Raw genomic sequence first — 23,719 nt, 5'->3', positions numbered from 1 at the left:
AATTTCTCAACATAAGATGATCATAGTCTGGAGCTCTGGATTGAAAGGCAGTGGGTGTTATGCATTCCTTCAGGGAATGCTAAGACTTTAATTACAGTAGGATTAAGCAAAGTCAATGTCTCAGAGAGAGAAACTCACTAAAATATAAAGATCAGATTGGTATGGGAATTCATTCTTGATCTCAAACTCAAAGAGACTGAGGTTTTATGTGAGGACCTGAAGTCTGGTTAGACTTGAAGTCAGTCACCCAGGACACGCTTCAGGTAAAATGTGGAAAAAAAAATCAAATGGGGGGGGGAAAAATGTTGATAATGTATCTACAAGTACCTGGTTTGGAAGGTGAAAAAATGCACCCATCAAAAGCCTACACCATCCCTTATACCACTGGACCTTTACTGTATGAAAGTTTTCTTGCTGAGGCCCAATTGCTGTCACAGATCAGCTTTTCTATTTCACTTTTTGTTTTGATGCAAGTACAAATTTTACATAGTCAGTTCCTGCTACTTGACATCTTCAAGTTGTTTGTTATCTGGTCACTTTCAATTTTAAAAATTATATGCAAATAATATGCACTTCAGTGTTAACCCTACACTTCTAGCAGAGCACAGATTCATAAATACTAAGCTGGATGACTGCCAGCAAATGCACTCAGTTTTACATCCCATCATGCCTCATGACATTTATTAGTGTTATACAATTCACTGGCCCATTGAGATATCATTTAAAAGTGTTTGAAGAGATTAAATCAGTAAAATCACTCATGCCATGGGTAGGCAAACTCAATCAGATTTAGCAAATATCCTTTAATTGCTGTGTGAGTTGCAAAAATAAGCTTTAAGTCACATCAGACATTTTAATATCTGCTTAAATTAAGAACTTTATAATGAAATTTAGCAGTTCAGCTTGGTTCACTTAGCATCACACTTAGCTGTCACTGCTGTGTGTTTTGGTATGCATTCACACGTGAAATGATGTGTGAGTAACTACTGCATGTGAACAGATACATTTGAGCTAAGTAAGTGCTGGACACCAACATTGTCCCAGCAGTAGCAGCAAGATAAGCAATTAGAAGTGATGAAAAGCAGTTCTCCAGCTGGGTCTTGAGCACTATCTTGTATGTATTTGTGTATTTAGGGGTGTAACGTATGCCCAAGTTATGATTTATTATGTTCTTTTTTGAGGGTCACAGTTTGGTTCGGGTTTTGTTTTTAAAACAAACAAAAACTTTTCCAGACGTAAAGATAGAAATACAAAGCACTCAATCAAAGTAGGTGGCTAGAAGGGAGCAGGTCATGTAGTGAAAAATAGTCATTGTGTTATTTGTGGTGTGTACCACACTGATTATAAACCACAGAATGCTAAGGACAGAGTTGTCTCAGGAGCTTAGAAAGAAAATTATTGACAACATGTTAAAGGTAAAGGCTATAAGACCATCTCTAATCAGCTTGATGTTCCTGTGACTACAGCTTTACATAATATTAAGAAGTTTAAGATCCATAAAACTGTAGCCAAACTTCCTGAACATGGCTGCAAGAGGGAAATCGACAAATTGAAGAGAGGGATAAAATGAATTGTAACCAAAGAGCCCAGAACAACTTCCAAAGAGGTCAGAGGTGAACTCCAAGGTCAAGGTAGATCAGTGTCAGATCTCACCATCTGTTGCTGTTTGAGCTAAAGGAGACTTAACAAAAGACAACTGAGGAGAACAGCAAATCATAAAAAGTGAGACTGGAATTTGCCAAAATGCTTATTGACAAGCCACAAAGCCCCTGGGAGAATTCTGCTTTTCTGCATCTGGCACAAAGTGTCTTGAATCTGTTTAGGGTACAAATAAAATCTCAAGACAAGCAAGGCCTTTTGGATCAAAATGTGCTGCCAAGCATCAGGAAGCTTGGTCTTAGTCACAGGCCATGGGTCCTCCAACAAGATCATGACCAAGCTAATACACAGCTAAAAACACCAAGAATAGCTCATTCAAAAACACTGGACCATTCTGAAGAGGCCTTCTGAAACCCGATATAAATCCTGTTAAACATATGAGGAAGGAGCTGAAACATGCAGTCTGGAGAAGGAACTCTTCAAACCTGAGACAGATGGAGTAGTTTGCTCATGAAGAGTGGACCAAAAAACCTATTGGACAGGTGCAAAAGTCTCAGAGAGAGTTACAGAAATCACTTGATTGCAGTGATTGCCTTAAAAGGTTGTGCATGATATACAGTATTAAGGGTACCATCTTTTTGTCAATTTCAGTTTCATTAGTTTGTTTATTTTTAATAATTCTGTTGAACAAAAATTCAAAAGCAATGATGATTCATTAGTTGATTTTTAGTAACTTCTTTTCTTGTCAGTTTGAAGTTATTTCAGTGACCTTTGTGAGTATTTCTTTAATAAAAGGGTACAAACAGAATTGTTGGTGTCTGTAATGCAAGGCAGAATTTGTTAATTGGTAACTTCACCATAAAATAAATTGTACTGTTTCTTTCATCTAGTCTGAACTGTAAAAAGTATACATGTGTCACGTAGAAAGTTTGATAAATTCCAGACAGGTATATTTTTCTTAAGTTAATAAAATATTCCAAATTTAAAAATATATAAGAAACCAAGAAGTGTGTACTTGAGTTAATTTGACTTGGATGCAAAATAAGACTAACAGACGAAACTGAATAATTTTTTACAAAGTGAAGATGAAAAAAATGTTAAACACTTAGATTAGGCTTCTCAGCTAACTGAGTGCCAGTGTGAGAAAATGATGTTTAATATCAGAGAATATTGATTAAATACAGACATAACTTGCCATAGTGCTTAAAGTGCTGATTATAGGATGTAACTGCTTGCCTATATGCATCTGTCATCGTCTTTGATCACTGCGATCACAACCTTTTTTCACACAGCTGATTTGAATCAAACATGCAGGTCTTAAACCTTTTGTCTTATTCAGGAGCAGCAACTCATGTTTTGTTTGATGCAGTGTCTTTAAATTGTACCTTCCTCAGCTTCTTTAATGTTGTGGTTGTTGGCAAAATGCAGTTGAATAAAATCCTCTCCTGGTGTTGGTCCGGTTCTAAATGGGAGCAGCAACCTGTGACTAATGTATTTGTCTTTAAGTTTCCTGTTCCCGCCTCAAATGTCTGTACCAAATTGTCAGAGTATGAATGCATTTAGCATTACACCCTTTTATATACAGTATTTTTTTCCCTGTTTTTTTTAAATATAAACCAATACTATAAAAATAAAGGTCAAGTGCTGCATCAGAATCAATTAAAAACTACAAATAAGGACAAATACAATCAGCTCTGATGAACAAAGCATACAAATAGTTGAACCCTTCCTATGGCCAGCATATGTGGTTATGAACTGAACCTCATATTTGAGTGTTGTTTCTAAGACTTTGGGGTATTTATTTGAATCGTGCAGTGGGTAAAATGATTTAGTTGAAAAACCAAACTGGCTGAACCAGCAGTGTCTAGGCTGGCACTGTAGGAACTCCTTCATGTGGAATGCCAAGTTTTTCCAGAAACACCCTGCCTCCACGTGCCATGGATCATCCTGCCAAGGCTCTTGGGAGTGGGATTGCATTTGCATCCTTAACTGTGGGTAGTCCACTGCCTTTCTCTGCTGCCAGCTTTTTCCTCAGCCTTTCATCTCTCCTGACAGTTTTATTTTCTCTATAACCCCTGCTGCTCATGACTTACCTTGTACTTCAGATAGTGCCCTCCCCCTGTGTCAAGGCTGGTTGACATATTTGTCTACCTGTTGTGTCTGTTTTTTGTTTTGTTTTGTTTTTTGCTCTTCTCTTTCTGCTGTGAACATTTGACCCCAGCTTTGATGCACTTGATCACTTCATGCTAGTCTGGCACTAGATGGTTTATTTTCTCCTGTGGTATGCCTGAGAGAACTTTGGCCTTGTGTAAAAAGGGCCTATCTCCAGAAAATGTCTGATTTTTCTGATTTTTGATTTTGATTGGAAAAAAGTTGCACGTTTACACAGTGCTGCTGTGCTCATTGAACCCACTGTAGTTTCCATGCCACTTGCTGGTGCTTACGCATGCATTGTGCACAGACACCAGTCTTTCTAGCATGTAAACGGTTACATTTAAAATGGTGAATACACAGGCTTTTGTTTGGACCCAGTGAGGTTGGGTTGCTGCTACATGTTGAAAAGGGTGAGTAACATAAACAGCGCTCTTTCCATCCTTATTATTGTTGTTGATATACTCATGCATGTGTAGAACAGCTAATGACTGCAGCCGTTTGTGGTGATATGCGATTTCACATGTTGCAGCTTCTTTTGAAATGGAAATGGAGGGGCCCAAAAAGTGCCACTCTGTGACCCAAATTAAAAAATTTCAGTGTCAGATAATCAGACTGCTGTTATCGTGTAAATGAACAGCCAAACTGCAACATAAATATTAGTTTCACTGAAAAACAGCTTTGTGTAAATGGCCCCTGGGGTACATCCTCTCTCTTCAGTGAAGATTTGTTGGTTCATTTCAATCAACTGAAATTTCAAAGAGCTAAAGCTGATAAATATATATATATCCTAGATTCTCTTTGCAGTAGTGTGAGAACCCCTATCAATGCAGGTTAAGGTAGCAAATTTATGGTTGTCCATTGAATTTAACCATGACGTTTTTAAGTGTCACTGCCACTTTTTAAAAAAAATCTCCAGCAGACTTTATTCCCCAGGTCAGACCCATAAGGCATTTTCATAAAACAGTTCCGTGAAATGGCCTCAAAGTCCAGTTCATCTTTATGCTCCCTTTGAAAGTTCATAAATCACAGATGGAGCCAGCCATGTCCCGCATAGACGTGAGCTTTCAGAAATGAAGCAAGCATTGCGGAACCAAAAGAGGTGTGGAGCGAAACTCATCTGTGATTACATGGAGTGCAACACATTAAATGTGTGAAAGATGTTTCCCTCATATCGTTTCCAAAACATGACAAATTAACTCAGTTTAGCAGTTCCTTGTGGAAACTAATGTTTGAAACTAAATTCAAAGTTGTTGTGTGTCATCATTGATCTACGCTTGGTAATAAATTTGTTTGTTTAATCCTGATACCAGGTGGTTGCACAGATCATATTGTTATCACTTTCACACATTATTGAGCTGTAAAGCTGGCTTACCTTTTCACATGTCTGCACTTTTGGCTTACTATTTCGCTTCGCAGCACAAAGGCACATTAGGGGTGGGTTGGCTTCAACCCTCCTCGCCGCCTCAGTCCATTCAGAAGTCACACTGTGATGACCAGAAGCCACCTAAGTCCCGGCTTGAAGTGTTTTGTGAAAGAGCCTTTTGACATAAAGCTTGCATCCACAGTCTGCTCTCAAAGGAGCACATTTTGTTATTTGGCAACTCTTAGTCTGTTTGGCTCTTAATACAACTAAACCTCATTATGGAGTCCCTTACAGTGTATCAAATATGCCAGTATTCCTTTGAGCCGATGTATTGCATCTGTGTTTCTCTGTGCCATCATTCTGTCTTCTTTGCCCACCCTACCCCCAAAGTAGGGGAGCCTTAAATTGAGAGGTTTAGAAATAAAACGTAGAAGAAAAAGCAGAAAAACTAAAATCCTGCATGGTAATTCTGATTTTATATTTTTGTTATCAGTCTGAGCCAGCTTGGGAATTACCTGGATACTGATCAGCCATTATACTGCATCACGTTACAGCTTGAAAACCTGCTCAACCAAGTTACACCTTTATAAAAATAATGGGTAAAAGGACATTAGTGGAGTTTGTTGTAGAGTAGGATGAATTAGAATAAAGAAAAATGTGAGGCACATTGCTATTTAGTGGCATTGAGTTGCTTTTTGTTGACCTAAATAAAATGAGAAATAAATACTGTAGCAGTCCTAAAAGCTCACCACTAAATCGTTATTGTATAGGCCTACTATCTGTACAGGTCTGTCATACTGTCCTCCCACATTATCTGCAGTATCTTTTAGCTCCACATAAATTGTTCTTTACATGACAAACAATTATTCCACCCCACCCCCACTATGGGTGCATGTTCCACCATCACACCATGAGAGCAATGTGTCTTTAAGGTAGTGCACTGTTCTTTGTGCTCGGTTGACCAGATGGGTGCATCATAAGCCAAAGTTAAGCTCGTCTTTCTGTCCCACTATATTGGCAAAACTTTGGTGTCCACTCACTGCTCTGCAGATGAAGACACAGGGCAGGACATTTTAATTTTTTAAAAAGTTTTTTCAAAGGACACTTTAAATTCTCAACATTAGATAAATGCTGTGGTATAAGTTGCAGATATTATTTTAATGTTGCAACTGTTTGGATTGGCTGATCCTACACGCATCTGAGTTGTTGAGGCTAGTGCTTTAAAAAGGTACTCAGAGACTTAACCCTCCATCCTTGGTCACCACCCCCATCCCCTGAATCCAGCATAAGAAAGTCTTTGCTGAATTTATGTCTCTTTTCACATTTATAAAAGGCGTTAAACCTTTTTGGATTAAAGAAGGTAATCTGACAGGCAGAAGATTGTATTAGCTGGAATGTTGGCAGAGCTTTTAATTTCTCGTCTCTTTTCATCCCATTCTCTCCTTCCTAGCCTGCCTCTCTTGCTGACCTGCTAGATGGTACTATGTGTTTTTTTCTTGAATTAGAGCAGAAATATCCACATTTTCACCTCTACTCAATCTCCTCTCTCACACAATCTTTCTTCCAATTTTTTTCATATCTTTCCTCACTCTATGGCTCCCCCAGCAGTGATGGCACTCACTTACGTGAACTCAAGAGTTATCATTTCCTAATCCATGCTGATTGTGTAGCTTTTCTGCACAGCCCTTATCTGTTGCTGAGCCTGCTTTTCACTCCATAGCTGCCAATTATCTTTCAGGCAGCCTGCAAACAGACCTACCTTTGTCAGCCAGCTGCAGATCTGCCACCAACCTCTTACTCTTTACATACAAGAGCATACACATTAAAGTACCACGGTGCTTTTTGAAATATTTCATGAAGATATCAAATACAGTATTTTATCCAGCATTTAAAATGGCTCACACTTCACCCACAGAGGGCAGGGGTGTATGAAGAGTTGTTGTGGATGAAGGTTGGGAGATTGGGCTAAAAAGCAAACTTTGTCACACATAAATGTATTTCCTAGTTTAAGTTTCATTGGGCGGTGACTACTGGAGACTAGAAGGCGACTCACAATTGTGAGAACATTGTGAGAAAATGGGCAAATGTTCCATTGCAGTATCACTAAACTCTGAGTGTATATTGTTTTTTTTTGTTTTTGTTGTTGTAGGTATAAAGTGTAGATGGTTACCATGAACAAAAGCATGTTTTGAACAATTTCATCAGTGTGGGTTTTAGATCGGGACACATTTTTCTGTCAGTCGAACACTCCCATGCGGGTGCAGCGATTCTGTGACTATTTTGAGAGAAAATTTGCCGCACAATTTTTTTGAACATGTTCAAAACTTAATTGACAAGACTGCAAAGTTCTACGACTCAGGTGAGCAAATTGAGAACCCCCACAAATGGGATCCAACTGTGGCATCTTTATGAACAGCAAGCTGGTAAAAAAATTTCTCAGCTAATGTTTGACTCAGAGATCCGTGCATCCATATTCTTTCTCCTTTTTTCCGTGCAGTGTTGCAGGTGCCTTTCTCCTGCGGTCAATGGGTAAACTACCCACACTTGGTGACAATTTAGGGGCATCAACTAACCTAAACTAGAGTCCTTGGAAAAATCCATGCATGCACAGGAAGAACATGCAAAGTTCACACAGAAAGGCTGCATCCAGGTGTTGAACCTGTGATATTCTTGCTGTGAGGTGAGAGCTCTAACCACCTCCCCACTGTTCCACTGAATTTGTCTTGATATTTTGAAGCTTGGTTATCAGTGTATAAGCATCAAGGTCAACATCCTACACGCTCCCCAAATCTCCCCACACACACGGATCAAAGAAGCAGGATGATGGTGCCTCAATGTGACTTATTAACACTTTCTGTGGCCATGCAGTGGGATTGCCAGCATTTGTATGTGACAGCGTGAGGCCTTACGGCCAGTGAGGCCTTGACCACAGGGAGGGTCTGCAGAACCCAGCGATCTCAGTTGATGTGGCATCCAATTGTCAGCGTAATGGGAAGTGACGTGCCCATCATAGCAATGTGGGTCAGAACGCCAGACGACCAGCCCGCGGCTTGTATTCGCTCCGCCTGTCTAATCTGCTGAAGCTTGACCAGATGAGACGCTCTAATCGACCCTGATATTCAGTGAACACACATTACCTTCGGCTCTCACGCTCTGGAGCGCAAGGGCACACGAGCAGCACCTGGAATCTCTATCAGTGGCATTTATGAGATTCAAATGTTGCCATCAGTGTTGTACCTCCAGTTAGCTCCCTCCAACCATTGTGTTGGGTAAGGTGGCAAAACCAAGATGAAATCTAACTCATTGAACATGAAACAGATCCATTTTTTACTAATTAATTTATCTCTGTTCCTCTTTAATGTGCTTTTACAGTGTCATCTATGTCTTTGACCTGTTTGAAATATTTATGCGGGGAGTTAAAAATAATTTTTGGGGCCTGTGTTTTTGCTGCAGTGCAATGTTGACTGAGCTGTGATATTTCAGTGGGTGAAAATGGGTCATATGGACACGGACCTTAATAAGATTCCCACGACATAGTCTGGGGGCCAGTGTCTGAGGGGAGCAAGAGGAAGGGAAAAGCTGGGAAAGAGAGCAACCATTGGTGCTGGTTTGTATTTGCTTAGCACCTGTGTACTGATTTCCCATCACAGAAGCCAGTGGAAAGTGACACATGGGGGATTTCAAGTGTTTTGACATTTTTTTTTAGCTCAAATAGACTTTTTTTTTCAGCCGGGGGTGGGGGGAAGAGGGCCTGGAGGAGTACAGCCTGTGCAAATCTGCCTCTGCCTCATCAAAGGCAGTAATTTCCTGTTCATTTCAGGCCCCATCCCCCAACTTAGAGCTCTTGTCTGTTAATCCCACCCCTCCAAACTACCATGCACCCCCTCCCCCCCCCCCCCCCTCCGGTGTCCTGCCTGTGCTTAGAGGCCTGCTAGACTCCAGCACTCAGGACCAAGAGGCTATATGCTTTGTGTCAGCAAAGCGGCTGAGCTCTAACAAATCCTCATTGTCCTGCATGGTAGTGGTGACTGGGGAGGAGGGGAGGAGTTTGTTTGTGGGAGGGTTTGGGGGGGGGGTCCATCTCTGTCTGGTTTCTATTCAAATCCAGGTATCCACACAGGGGCCTGGTAGGGAGCAAGGGGTGCAGATGGGCTCCTACATAGTTATTCTAAACCTAGGACCAAAGTTCACCCAGACCTCAGCTCAGACGTGGAGGTGCTGGGGTCACTAAGGTCTTCCTCTAAACTGAACAGTTGATCAGCAAGTGATACTGGTTTTCACTGAGTCACAAAAGCCTCCAAAATGCTGTGCATCCATTTTAAAGACCTTAAAACATATTGAGTCCCACAAGTTCACCTAAACATAGTAGACATGTTAACATTTTGTCCGCAAAATAAGAATGCTGTTTTATTCCTCATTTATCTGTTTCATCTGAGGATAAAACATGTCCATATAATCAGCTGTGTGTGGCTGTGGTGGAAAGTTTAGCACCATATGATTCACTCGAAAGAATCCGCTGAATGGAGTTCAGCTGTGTACACCTTCAGTGAGCAACTGGTGTCAGCAGTAAGGGCTTGATATGTGTCACTGAGCTACAAGACTCTACATGTATAGGCATTTCATAATGACTTGTACTCTGCTTTCAACTTGAAAGCCACAGATGTGCAGCAAACTTTTTTTTTCATAAAAAGAGCCCGGGGTTGCTGTTTTTTGTTGTTGAACTTTTTATGTCAGTCTTGTTCATTACTTCAAAGAGGTGCTTTTTCCTTATTGTCACCAGTATTAAGATATCTACCCAAATTTATTAATATGCTAGATCATTTGTTAAGCATACTGTATGTGGTGTCTCTGCACCCCCCACCCATAGCAGTCTTTGTGTGCATCTGTGATCTAGAAGATGTTTTTTGTCAGTTGTTCCCTCTGGATTAAGAGCTTCAGACAAAAGCAGAGTAGGACCAAAAAATGAAAAAATAAAATAGATGTGCGGCATTTCCTGTCGCTAAATACATTCCAAACCCTGTGACCCCCACAGTCATCAGTGGGGAAAACCATTGAAAAAGGGAATAGAAAATAACAAGCTCTGTGAAAATGACTGTTTCTCCCATTCTTCCTCTTTTGTTGCCGTCTATATTTAACCACCTTGTAAGTTGACACTTCCTTTGCTTTGGTTTCTTCTTTTCACCCAAAATCTTACACGTAAGTGCCCTTGATTTTGAGGTTATACATTTGAAAATCCCATGGGCAAAATTTGTATGTAAATCAGCTTTGAAATTTTATTTTGATGTAAGAAAATAGGCTTCAGCTCATTTAAACAATGATATAACTGCCTGTTTCTTTGGCCTGCAAAGCATGCTGGAGGTTCTCAAATGGGGAGAGCTACAGAACACTGAGAGGCTGTCATGAAGTGAAGCATAGTCACCCTCAAAACTCCAGCTCTGATGTTAAAAGTTGGTGTCCTCCCCCCCACCTCCTGTTGTGGAGTGGGGCAGCAGCTGGCTGACCTGTCTCCTCCACTGCAGCCTCTAATGGCTGACCTGCCCCGTCTGGTTGGCCCTACTTGCTTTTGTCTACTGTCTGGCTCAGTTCCTCTCCAGTCAAACATTGCTACTGGTTACTGCCATTTGCATTCCAACATAGCGAACTTTAGAAAAGCAAAATGAACGCACTTCTCATACTTAGCACACTTTGTCCACAACTGTCTGCCTCCCTGTCTTTCTTTGCACATACATAATGTTTCACAGCTCTCTCATACACAGAGCTTTTGTTAAGTTTTACACATTTTAGACAAACTACAGCACACCAGCACACCAACTGTCTAACTCACACGTCAAGATCAATTCGGAAAGCCAACTGCATGTACAAAAATTTGTTTCTTCTAAAAGCATTTTTGTAAAACATGCCCTTTTTTATTTAGGTAAAATTAGAATCAAGTTCTTTTTTAATGCAATTGTAGAATTTTTTTTAAATACTTGAGGAGAGTAGTTCAGATTCTTACTTACAGAAGTTGAGTGGCAGGAAACCATGGTGACTGAATGGCCGAGAAGATGGGAGTGAAAAGCTTCCATATTCAGGGAAAGACCTCATGTAGACAGGCTGAAAAGTTGACACTGAAATGGGTTGAGCAGGTTCCTCTCTCTCCCTCTCTCTCTCCCCCTCTCTCTCTCTCTCTCTCTCTCCGTCTCTCTGTCTGCGTGTCTCTATTTTTTCTTCCAGAGGTGCACTCTTGTAGGCTCATACTCTCCTGACACTCTTGAAGGCTCACACTCTCGTGACACACAGTTTCTCAGTCCGATCTCTCTCGGATCTAGTGGGAAGTCTGCCAGCGCTTTGCAAATACAAATCTTTCTTTTTCTTTCTAGTCTCACCCTCCCTNCCCGCCCACACACACAAACACACTCCACTAACCCACACACACCCACATACTCACATATGTGCACAGAAGCCTGGCTACAGCACAAGTTATTGAACTGCTCCACATTTTCCTGAATGCATTATATATGAAGCAGTTGATGGACAGCAGCACACACAGTCATGTGTGGAGTGAGGGTTGTTCTGATTGGCTAAAGACCCAGGAGCCAGCAGCAGGGGGGCAAGCAAGGGCATGCAGTGATTGGTCTGAGCTCAGACCATTGAAAGCATAAGGCTCCTTTATTAAATGGCTGCCATGCTGGGTAGAGTTTGAGTGATAATGCTAAAGGAAAAGACATTTCTGTCCTCAACATTCCTGAGAGTTTTATGCCTTTATTGGTGCATTAATTGTTGTGGTTTGAACATTCAAAGCTGTGCATATGAAACATGGTTGAGAAACTGAAAACAAGACAGAATTAATCACTTTTGACTTTTGACTTTGAATTTGTAAAATAGCTGTTTGCCTTTGTTTTAAGTATTATTCTATTTATTATTTTAATCCACAAGTTTGAGTTAATTTTTTTGACTATTCTATTTCTACTTTTGCAAGAAATTTTGTTGCTTAAACTGTTATCAGATGGATTGATTGTTGATGTGAACAGTCTCTTTAATTCCATCTTACATGCTAACAGACAATGGAAAAAAGTCTACTTTCTTTCAACTCTAGGGCTTCTCAGATCAGTACATGATAAACTGATCTGGTCTTTACCATATTTCTTGCCATATTCAAATCTAACCTTAAGTGTATAGAAATGCACAACAGATTTTACCATGTCAATATTTATTAAACAAGAACAAACTGAAATGGAAAAGCTGTGAGTGAAAAATTAGGTACACAATTGGCAGCCAAGTGTTGTTGATCGAATATATTGATTTACTGATCATCATCATCTCTGTGACCACCCCTACAAAGACAGGAGTTTTGTTTGCTTCTCTGCAGCATACAGGTGTGTGTTAACAGAATACCAAGGTGGAAAGACATCAGCAACAACCTTAGAGGGGTATCAAACTCCAGGCCTTGAGGGCCGCTGTCCTGGAGGTTTTAGGTTTTTCTGCTCCAACACACCTGATTCAAATGGTTTGATTAGCTCCTCACCAATCATCAAGTTCTCCAGGAGCATGGCAACAAGTCATCCATTTAAACCACGTGTTTTAAAGCAAGAACACATCTAAAACATGCAGGACAGCGGCCCCTGAGGAATGGAGTTTGACACCTGTGCCTTAGAGAATCAACTGTTACTGTCCATTAATCTGAGAAGGGTTAAAGCTAATTTCTAAACAGCTTAGAATCCATCATTCTTTTGGGGGAAGATTATTCACAAGTGGAAAACATATAAGACATCTACTAATCTTCTCAGGAGTGGATATCCCAAAAAGTCACTACAAGGTCAGACCTTGTAACACTGAGAAATTAGTTCCATCTCAGACTCTACAGGCCTCAGTTAGCTGGTTAAAGGTTAAAAGTCATGAGAGGAGAATTAGCAAACACTGAACAAGTATTGCTTGTATGGAAGGGTTGCATATAATACCATACCATGCCATACTACTTTATACAGTATATAAAGCACTGTGCAGCAGTGTGAGAGTAACAGCAACAAGGCAGACCAAAGTGCTGTACAATAAAACAAACAAAGATGGGATAAAGGATAAATTACATAAATCTACAGAAGTAAAAATAAGAAACAATTAAAAAGAAAGAATAAATAAATAAAAGCTCAATAAGGTGAAAGTCATCTCACAGTAGGTCAAAGGCCAGTGACCATCATTGGGTGCTGTAACCAAAGCTGATTGGCTTTGGAAGACCGAAACTGACGTAGTCAAAAATAAAAGCAGAAATATGTATATTTTGTTTTGCTTTTTCCTTACATATGCGTTTTTGTCAAGTAATGTTTATATTTTGTTTTTGCCTTTTCCTTACACATGCGTTTTCGTCAGGTAATGTTTGTTTTGTTTTGCCTTTTCCTTATACAAGCATTTGTTCTTTTGACATTTCCTTGTCTCCTCTTTTTACTTTACCATGTACATTTTTGCCTCAATATGCAAATGAGGATGCTGCCTTCTTGGTCCAGCTCCTCTCCTATTGGTCAATAAACAGGAAGGAGCAGCATCCATGTGCAGATCAATTGTTCATGCCTGCACTTTCAGCCGTTTCAGGAAAACGCCTCATTTGAGAGGAAGTGAAGTCGTAGCAGAGATGTCTCAGACAGCTGCAAAAGAGTTAAGGCACGTTGCTAGCTTAGCTGAAAGCAATACAGTCAGTGATGACTATTTATTGTTTCCCTTTCTACAGCCTGAACTCAAAATTTCAGATCTTATTTCTTTTAAATTATTTTGAACATGCCATAATAATAAGCAATGTAAATCTATTAATCAGTGCCAGTGGTTTTGAAAGTTATTTTTTCTCCTAGTTTCTGGATTTTTAGGATTAAATTCTTCAGATGATTGTCTTTTTATTGTGTATGCCATAACTTTTTTATGTGCTGTGATTTTATTTTATTTTTTATTTTGCCCATGTCCCCCTGGAAGTGAGATCTGTCTCATTAGGGGTTTAATCTAGTTGAAAAAGAGAAATGAAAAGTATGTTTTTAAATAAGACCTAAAATCTGGAAGTGAGGAAGCCTGCCTAACAACAGTGGGAAATCACTCCAGGGTTTTGGACCTACAATGGAAAAAGCTTTATCAGCTCTTTATCAACATGATGTTCCGATGCATCAAAAAGCATTTGATCTGCTGACCTCAGAGAGCATTGAGCTACATATAGCTGCAGCAGTTTAGAAAGATAAGAGGGGACTGAACTGTGAAGAAACTTAAAAACATAAATAAATTTTAAAATGAATTTGGAAGTGAACTGGAAGCCAGTAAAGGTAAGCCAAAACTGGAGAAAGGTTTTCTTTTTTGCCTGTACCGATTAAAAATTGAGCTGCAGCATTTTGAACCAGCTGCAAACAAACAAAACAAGTCCGATTAATTCCAAAAAGAATCACATTTAAGTAATCAAGCTAAGATGTTATAAAAGCATGTATTTCTGTCTTAGGATTTCTTGTAGACAGGATGGTTAATTTTAGACGGTTGCCTCAACTGAAAGAAGCAGGATTTGACTATTGCAGTTACATGACTGTTTAGTTTTCGGGAAGGATCCATTTTCACTCCCGGATTTGTGATAATGTTTTTCTCATAAGGGACAAAGGTCAGTGCAGGGGCTCCAGCATAATAGTGAAAAAGAATGCTATGTTGAAAAATAGCACCTAGTGGCAGCAGGTATTAAAAAAGGAGGTTCAAATTTACATAGAGGAGGAGGTCTCAGACTTCAGCTTTCAAAATCCTACAATAGAGCTTTAGGCCTGATACCCAGTCATGCAAACAAAATGATCCCATTTTTAAGCCATTCAAACAAAAACCCTAATGAGGCTCTATTGTGAGGAGAGTGAGTGTAATCTGCATGTGAATCTTGCTTACATAACATATTGGCTTTAAAAGATTGAACTCCACACTCTCTGCTTTTTGAATTGAGAAAGCACCTTTGATGAGAAGTGAAACGTCTTCAGCTACAGAATAGAAATCAAGTAATTTTTTTTTAACCTTTTTTGGATTCACGGCGTCACTGATTTCCAGATTAAGAACAGATGAACCTTGTGATCAAACCAGATCCAATGTGTGCCCACGTTCCTGAGTGGGACCATTTACAGACTGAAATAAATTAAGACTCAATCAAATCTAAAAGGTCCTTTTACCAAAGGGTTCTCAATACAACAAACATGAATAAAAAAATCCCCAATAATTAAATCTTGGTCATATTTTGACGTAAATTCAACCAAGAGATCAGAAAAGTCACTTAAAAAAACTATTGCTTTTGTTAATACCTCACTTTGTGGCACAAAGACATCAAGGGTGGGATTGCTTTGAGCCCTGCATCGCCTCCGTCCATTCAGAAATCCATTGTGGTGTCCAGAAGGCATCTAAGTCCTGGTCTGAGGTGCTTTGTGAAAGAGCCTACTGAAAAACACAGATTGTGACAGTAACCCCTCTCTAAGCGACAGCTCCTGATGAAGAGGAACTGAGACTCAGGGACCTTGGATAGTGGAGACTTGGGAACCTCAGAAACTGGAGACTTGGAAACCTAGGAAACTGGAGACTTGAGGTGTAGAGGCACTGGAGGCTGGGACAGCTCTGATGACATGAGTGTCTCTGGAGACATGGAGCTCTCTGGAGGCTTGCGGGTTGAAGTTTGTGAAGCTTCAAGGGCTAAAGAATCTGAAGGTCATGGAGGCTTTAATGGCTAAAGACTGGAGGCTCAAGGGCTGAAGGTCATGGAGGCTTGAGGGCTGAAGGTTCAGGAAAGGAGTGGTGACCACCAATGGACCTGGAGGTGACATGGAGCTATAAGGATCTTAGCTTCTACGTGATGGTAACAGTGTCAGCGAGACTTAGGCTGCCTCTGCTCTGGAGAGTGGCTCGACTCTGGGGAGTGGCTCAACCCTGGAACATTGTGGGGCATATGAAGCAAGGAGAATCTTGGAGTGGAGCTGGCCCAGACAGAATCAAACATTCTGAGGCGTTGAGTTTTTGTTGGCCGACTGAGAACCCCAGAAGTGTGATCTCCTCTCCTCCTCATCCATGAAAAAGAGGTTATGGGAGGACCTCTGGTTTACAGCTGGCCTGTTCTGGAACTCCCACCTGAATCTCACTCCACCGAAGGCCAGGTGGTATTCTTTTCTTTTTTCCTCCTTCAGCCACTGCACAGTTTTGTTCGCCTGTGTGCCTGCTGGGTCCTTTTTCAGAGTCCCCCATTCTGTCATGTTTAGTGATAGGAAGGATCTAGGAGTGCAGGCAAACACGAGGAGCTTGAGTAAATAACAATAATAAAAATACTTTATTAGAGAAACAAAACAGGAAAAATAAAAGGCTGACATTTCAGCAACAACTTCAAAGTTAACTAAATTTAACTCAAGGAGATGCTTAGGTCAACTGGACAGGCATGAAGTAGAATGGGAGAATAAATGGACATGGGCTGATGAGAAAATTAGAGACAGTGGGCTTAATGAAAATAGGGAACAGGTGAAGATGGGTGTGACAAAACTGAGGAGCAGAAGAAAAAATTACAGGAAACACAGGGAGGCACTGGGAACAACAGGCATCAAGAAAATACAACAAATCACAAGAAATGAATTTATGATAAACCACAAAACAGGAAAAAAATCACTGAAAAACACAAATCGTGACATATAAGACCATAGACCAAAACAACAGAAGGAAGGGGTGCATATGCCAGAGGCCGCAGGTTTTGGAGACTCATGTCTTGCTAGCACATGTGTAGTGGACAAAGATCAAAGATGCAAAGGTAGAGTTGCCTGATCCAGGGCAAAAACAGGTAGGCAGCCAGGAGTCAGCAGGGTCCTAGAAACACTTCAAAACAAAAGCATTGGATGCATACTGAGTCCATATACTCTGGAAAGTGTTGGATGAACAAGCCAAGCATGTTTCAGCTTCACTTAACCCCCACCCCCACCCTCACCCCCCGCACTTTCATCACTGTCTGAGACACCTCCTCCAACAAAGTGGGCCTAGAGCTCAATCGAGGAAAGCTGGTATTTCAGATAAGACTGCAGAAAGAAAATCTCATTCACTGATGTTGAACTGAACAGACATTACAGCAAACCAAACCATTCCAGAACTGTTTTGCGATTATAGATCAGACGTTAGTTTACATTCTATATAACACTGTTAAAAACAGCAAAAATACAAACAAAATTGAGAGTCACAGATTGCAAGCCATACAGGCCAGCACCATGTTGACCAAATAACAAAGCCTCTGTCCTTGAAGGACAAAGCCTCTTCTCTCTAAAAAGAACATACTTAGGTTTGGAGTTGCATCTGAATGAACCACAAGACTTCTGCAACAGTCTCCTTTAGACAGATGAGACCAAATTACTCATAATGCACAGTGACATGTTAAAAGAAAACTAAACACAATATATCAGCTCAAACACCTCCTTCCTACGGTGTTGGAGGGCTGATCATTTTGGCTAGTTTTGCAGACACAGGACCTGAGGACCTGGGCACCTTGCAGTCACTGAGTCGACCATGAACTCCTCTTTAGACCAAAGGATTCTAGAGTCAAATAGTATGAGGCCTCACCCTGTTTTACATATAGTGTGCTTAAGTTTAATGTTGTAGTAGCTGTGTTATTCACAACACATTCTCTGAGTGTGACGTCTCATGATATTGCATGAAATTGCTTATAGCAATATCTTCAATATTTGACCAAAAGGGCTACAACTACATAATTTCTCAACATAAGAAGATTTTTGTCTAAAACTCTGGCATCAAAGTCAGCTGTTGGTTCTTTCAAGGAATGCTCGGGAATGACATGAGAATGATCTCTGGAAATATTAGCAGTTTTTTAAAGTTTATTAAGCCAAATCAACAAGAAAAAAACACATTGACATGGATATGGCTATACTCATTGAATCTGATGTAGTTTCCATGCCAGGCAGGGTTGCCAGATAAGAAATTATAAACTATCGTACTATCGCTTTAAAATTTTATTTTGACCCAAACTATCATAGGTGCTGAGTGAGGTGGCTTTCTTGGAGGGGGGAGGTTGTAGTATTAGTTGCGTGTTGTGATTGGCAAATGTGCACAAAAATGGAGGGGGACTTGACCCTAAAATTATCTTATAAAAATGGTAATTATTTTAAATCTAGCAAGACGGATGTCAGACTTTCAACAAGACACAAATGCACTCTGGATTGTCTAAACAGTTACATCCAAAATGGTGATTACACAGATGTTTGTTTGGACCTGTAGTGAGGTTGGGTTGCTACTACGTGTTGAAAAGGGTGAGTACTAGCACAAACAGCACTCTGCTATATGCCTTATTACCATTGTTGATCTACTAGTTCATGCGCAGAACAGCTATTGACTGCAGCCATCTGTGGTGTGTATGTGCAATTTCATACATTGTGGCTTCCTTAGAAATGCAAATGGGAGTGTAGGAAAATCTCTATTCTGACACCTGGGTTCAGAATGCTAGGCATTGAAACTACATCAGATTCAATGAGGACAGCAATATCTATGTATACACGGTTTTTTTTTCTTGTCGATTTGCCACAATAAACATTGAAAAAAGATTAACGTTTCCAGAGATTGTTCTCAGGTAAACAGGGCCCTAATCAATTCATCTTGCTCTCATCATAAAAACAGTTCTCACAAGTGTAGTAAGAACAAAAGTGGGTGTGTGAGTTTCCATTCCCTCTAGAGTGATGATGGCGTAGTGAGGCCTGGAGTGCAGCCAAGTGCTTTCATTCACATCTGATTAGATCACTCTGACCTGGTTAACATGTAGCGCTCCACTCAGTAGCATGCTGGCACACAAATCTTGTGTTTGGCCTTAACAAGATCCCTCTCCAGCAACACTTGCCTCCCAGTAACCCTGAGATGATATTAAAGTAGATGCCTTGACAGATATTGACAGCACCATCAGTCCAACTATACATTTCCATTTTCTCCTCTGAAATAACATGCATGTTGTTTACTCACCTGAATCCTGAGTACAATGGAATGACTCTGATCATGAATTATTTAAAGTCAGCCACCAGTAAAAAATAAAAGAAGTCTTAAATGTCCCTGTCTCATTCACCAAAATAGGTGCTTAGAAGTAGTGAATATGTTAATAAACAGTACAGTCAACAGTACAACTAGATCCAAGCTGTTTATATTGAGTTTACATCATCAAATGCTACAGAGGCTTGAAGAAACTGGGTGTATTAAAAACAGAACAAAATAAGAACATTTATAAACTCCTATGAACTCCTGCCATGGGGGCTGACGTCACAGCCGTCTGTCATAAAGTTTGCCTGATTGACAGGTCGAGCTGTGGGTGTGCTGCCTTTTATTCAAAGACAGTAATGAGTTTATTACGTGACTAATTTACATAAACAAGGTAATAAATAAGTTCATAGTTAATAATTAAGAAAATTTATGCAAAAAAACTGCTAAATTGTTTGGGTTTTGAATTCTGATCAGAGTGAGACATCTGATCCTCGTTATATTGTAAGTGCATAACATGTGAGGTAGTGAGGGCTCTCACTATAGAACAACCTTTGACATGTTTTCTGCAGTAAAGCTTTGAAAAATAAGGGAGAAGGTCTTATAAACGCTAAATGTGCCATACACGCTTGTGCTTTGAGAGACCTCTGTCTTTGTAAGTATTGGTGTGTCCAGAAAGCAATTGTGCATGTACATTTATATGTACGTTATAATGTTGATTTTGTTGTTTTCATTCATGTAAATACACTGGTGTGATACCTTAGTATATGTTTTGATATATGTCTATTTTGGACCCCTGGAGAAAACTCCACCAGCTGCCAGTGTTTATCAATAAAGAAAGTCTTAAGCCTCGTCTTAAAAGTAGTCAGGGAGTCAGCCTTGTGGACAGAAATTGAAAGTTGGTTCCGGAAGAGGAGGAGCCTGATTCTTTCCTCTCAAACCCCAGCCGGTCGAAGCAGATGGCCACTCATCTTGAGCCTGGTTCTGCTGGGGGTTTCTTCTGTTAAAAGGGAGTTTTTCATTTCCACTGTTGCCAATGTGCTGCTCAGGATGGGAGACTGAGACAAAGTAAAGATTCAATGCAATCTGCTGGCTTCCTTAGAAAGATAACTTTTACTAATTGGCTTTTTGTAATGTATGTGCATGTTTTTGTACAGTGCCCTGGCATGACTTTTGTTGTGACTTTGCGCTATATAAACAAACTGAATTGAATTGGACTGAACTGAATTGAACTGATAACTGAAAGCTCTGCCTCCCATTCTACTTTTGGAAACTCTAGGAACCACAAGTAAACCTACAGTTTAAGAGATAAATGCTCTGTTGGGAAAATATAGTTATGTACTATATTGCTAATTTCAATCGCCTGTTGCTAAAAGCAAAATATATATATATATTTTTTTTGGTCGTGTGTGTTCATTTGTTTGTCATGTTAGCAAAGTATTTCATGAACCATTAGACATATTTTGTTGAAATTTTTAGAAAATATTTATTTGATGTAGATCTACAACTGAATAACTTTCAGAGTCAACCCTATTCAGAATGGCCACAATAGCAAAGGTACCATAACAAACACAAAAATGGCTAGAACTTGGCAAGTTTTACAGGTTCTGTATATTATTCCCAAAATGCACTCCTAGTGCTAACTGATTGCACAAGATATCTATTATTATAGATATCAGTTTTTAACTTTGTTATTTACTATTAAGGTTGACTGTCTGTCTGTTATCAAAAAATATGATGAACCACTAAGTGTTTTAATGAAACTTTCAGAAAGTAATCATTGTATATACATCTTGAACTGATTACCTTTTAGAATCCCCCCAATTCAAGATTATTCACATTGACTGATATAAAGCTAAAGCTATATGTCACAGTAGCTGAGAGTCATTTATGACACATATTCTGAGTGCCAATACATCTCACAAGAGCTCACAATATCACATTAGATTGTGCAAAATGACAATTTTATTGCACAAATTATTTGAATATGTTCAAAGACCAAGCAACAAGTCTGAAATCTCTGTGACTCAAGCAAGAACATTGGGAAACCCCATGAACGTTCCAAGACATTCTGGAGACTCCCTCACCAACAAATCTCTTGCTGCTGTCTACCAACAAGTCTCCAAAAGCTGCAGCCTAGTATCTTAATGTGTCTACCCCATTGACATGTATAGTCTGCTTTTCTCCGTACATCACACAAAAACAGATGAGAAACTGCAGCAAAGGGAATGCTCAATCAGGATGCATAAAAACAAAAGAGAGCATGCATGCAAAGTGGAATGTGGCAAAATATTTTTCATAATCATAAGTTTTTCAATTACACAATTTTTGTGGTGGTTTGGGGCCAAAATGAAAAAAAAAAATCACAGTCTTGTGATGATGCATGCTTACACACATGAAGGCATCATTCCTGACAAATGAACTGACAGCAGTGCTGTTGGATAGAACAGAGGGCTGAGTTGTCTCTTAATGTGGTATGTCTTGATTCCCTGCATCTCACTGCCCTCTGCTTTATATATATTGAGTAAAACCACACTACAAACTAACACATTTAACTCCCAAAAATAATAAAAAAGCTGAGCACATCAAAAAGACTAGCATATTTTTCTTGTTATAAGCTAAAAAAAAGTCTGAAAAGAATTTTACTGTACAACACTCAAAGCAATTGTAGGTCTGTTTAGGTTCAGTGTAAAGTTTTATACAGACAACACTTTTATTCAGCATGTTTCAAAGTTAGTTAGTTGATGAAAATCCTCAATTTCACAGTGTTTTATTTTGTATGACCATGACTCAAATTACATCTCCCTTCATTCATGCCTTAACATTAAGATGTTGTTCCACACTGAACATGCCATCTTGCTGCGAGATCAGCTAATTATTCTTCACGGTTTGTCTTTGAAACACCTCTTTGTTGTGCTAATGCACTCACTGAGAGAGCATCTTTATCTTCAATTTTCGCCATGTGTAAAGATAACCTGAAGGGGGTGGAGCATTGTATGTAGGACACTGGGAGTTGGGTGGCAGGGGTAAAAGGGGGTGATGTTGCAGCATGTCCTGCATCTGTGCCTATGATTACAAGCCTCTGCCAGACTAAACTCAACACACTGAGTTACCTGTGGGGCTTTTTGAATGCTGTTGACCGTTGGCTGGTCTAGTTGTCTCCTGACTCTGATGATGATGCATTGTTCATTTGGATTCTCACCTGCACATCTCTGCAATGCATCTATAGTTCCAGCAGCTCCTTGATGCTGTGTGATGGCTATCTTGGCTGCTTACCAATGTGCACTGGCCTGAGTGGAAGCACTGAACCAGGTTTTTGTGTCCACAGCTGTTCTGAGGGAGTCATGCTTGATCTTTATGGGCTTTATGGAAACTGTCACTGTGATTGCTGTCAGCTGGGTCTTTTGTTGTGTGTAGAATAAAACTATAAAATGGGACTTTTACATAAAGACAGGAGGGGTTCTACCGATATATAGCATTGCTGTTGCAGAGATTCTTTCAAACTGTTCCACAACGTCCATAACACACTTCAGTCCGATGCCACTCTGTACACAGCAGGGAAAAATAAATGGAAAACAAACAGAAAGAAAGATGAAACTCCTACTTCATTTAGATCCCTACTAATGCTTAGGAAGGTAAGATCTTATTACCACACCAAATTTGCAATGTGCAGAGTCGAGGAGATTAGATGTGTCTTGCCTTTGAAGTCTATTTCTAATTATTGTGTGATGGCAAAATCCATCAAATGATAAGAGGAGCGGGTTATGAATGCAGCAGCATTAAAAGCTGTCATTTTACCAATAAGATGAAACATTCCCAAGCTTTTGCTGAATTGGGGGGGGGGGGGTGTCATTTTAGCAGTGTGATTCAAAGTGGTGTTGTGGAAAAGCCACTAAATTCAAATAACAAGATGCTTTAGATGGGGAAGTTAGATGTTATAATATTTGAGACAAATATACACTTGCTGTTCAAGAAGTTACTCTTTTGTTGAACCACATTCAGATGTGAATGTATTACACATAAGCTGTGGTAATATTATCACTCACCTCAGGAAGGTGAAGGCAGACAATAATGTTTGATAATGTGTTTGCGCTTTTAGCTAAATATTATGAATCAAAGGATGAATTTTAATAAAACTTTCAGAAAGTAATAATTGCTGTACATCTACAATAAAATAACTTTTGTATTCATCCCAATTTAAGCTGGGCACCACAGCCAACTTAGCTAAAAACAACAACAAAAAAATTGTGTCTCAGACAGTTTTACAGATATTTCGCTAAAATTTGACATAGCAGAACTTAAGTCAGTTCCAACACATACTTTAATACTTATTGCACAAGATATCTGCTTAAAACTTTTGCATGAACTGTTGGCGTTAACCCTGTTTGTCTGTTAGCACAATGTTTCTTGAACCAACCATCCATCAATTTTCTGTATCTGCTTCTCCTTTCTGGGTCACAGGGTTTCTTTAACCAGTAAACAAATTTAGTTGAAATTTGCTGAAAGTAATTATTGGAAGTAGGGCTGCAACAACGAATCAATAAAATCGATAAAATTCGATAATTAAAAGTGTTGGCAACAAAATTCATTATCGATATGTGTCGTGCAATTTATGCGTCACTAACGTTGTCGCGGAAACGGTGACGT

At 39.7% G+C, this 23,719-nt stretch overlaps 1 protein-coding gene and 1 long non-coding RNA gene across 2 annotated transcripts in view; one reads left to right on the top strand and one right to left on the bottom strand.

Annotated features, from left to right (window-relative positions):
• Window positions 1-11,476, bottom strand: part of LOC119617223 — a 45,003-nt gene extending 33,527 nt beyond the window's left edge. Inside the window, exon 1 of the long non-coding RNA XR_005233446.1 lies at window positions 11,116-11,476. This is a non-coding gene — a long non-coding RNA (uncharacterized LOC119617223). The remainder of the gene's footprint in view (window positions 1-11,115) is intronic.
• Window positions 1-23,719, top strand: part of LOC108245785 (nuclear receptor subfamily 6 group A member 1-A) — a 169,973-nt gene that overhangs the window by 56,695 nt on the left and 89,559 nt on the right. The window lies entirely within an intron of this gene.

The sequence above is a fragment of the Kryptolebias marmoratus genome, linkage group LG1, assembly GCF_001649575.2.
Source record: "Kryptolebias marmoratus isolate JLee-2015 linkage group LG1, ASM164957v2, whole genome shotgun sequence".
NCBI classification, from domain to species: domain Eukaryota; kingdom Metazoa; phylum Chordata; class Actinopteri; order Cyprinodontiformes; family Rivulidae; genus Kryptolebias; species Kryptolebias marmoratus.
This window is presented reverse-complemented; position numbering and strand designations above follow the sequence as displayed.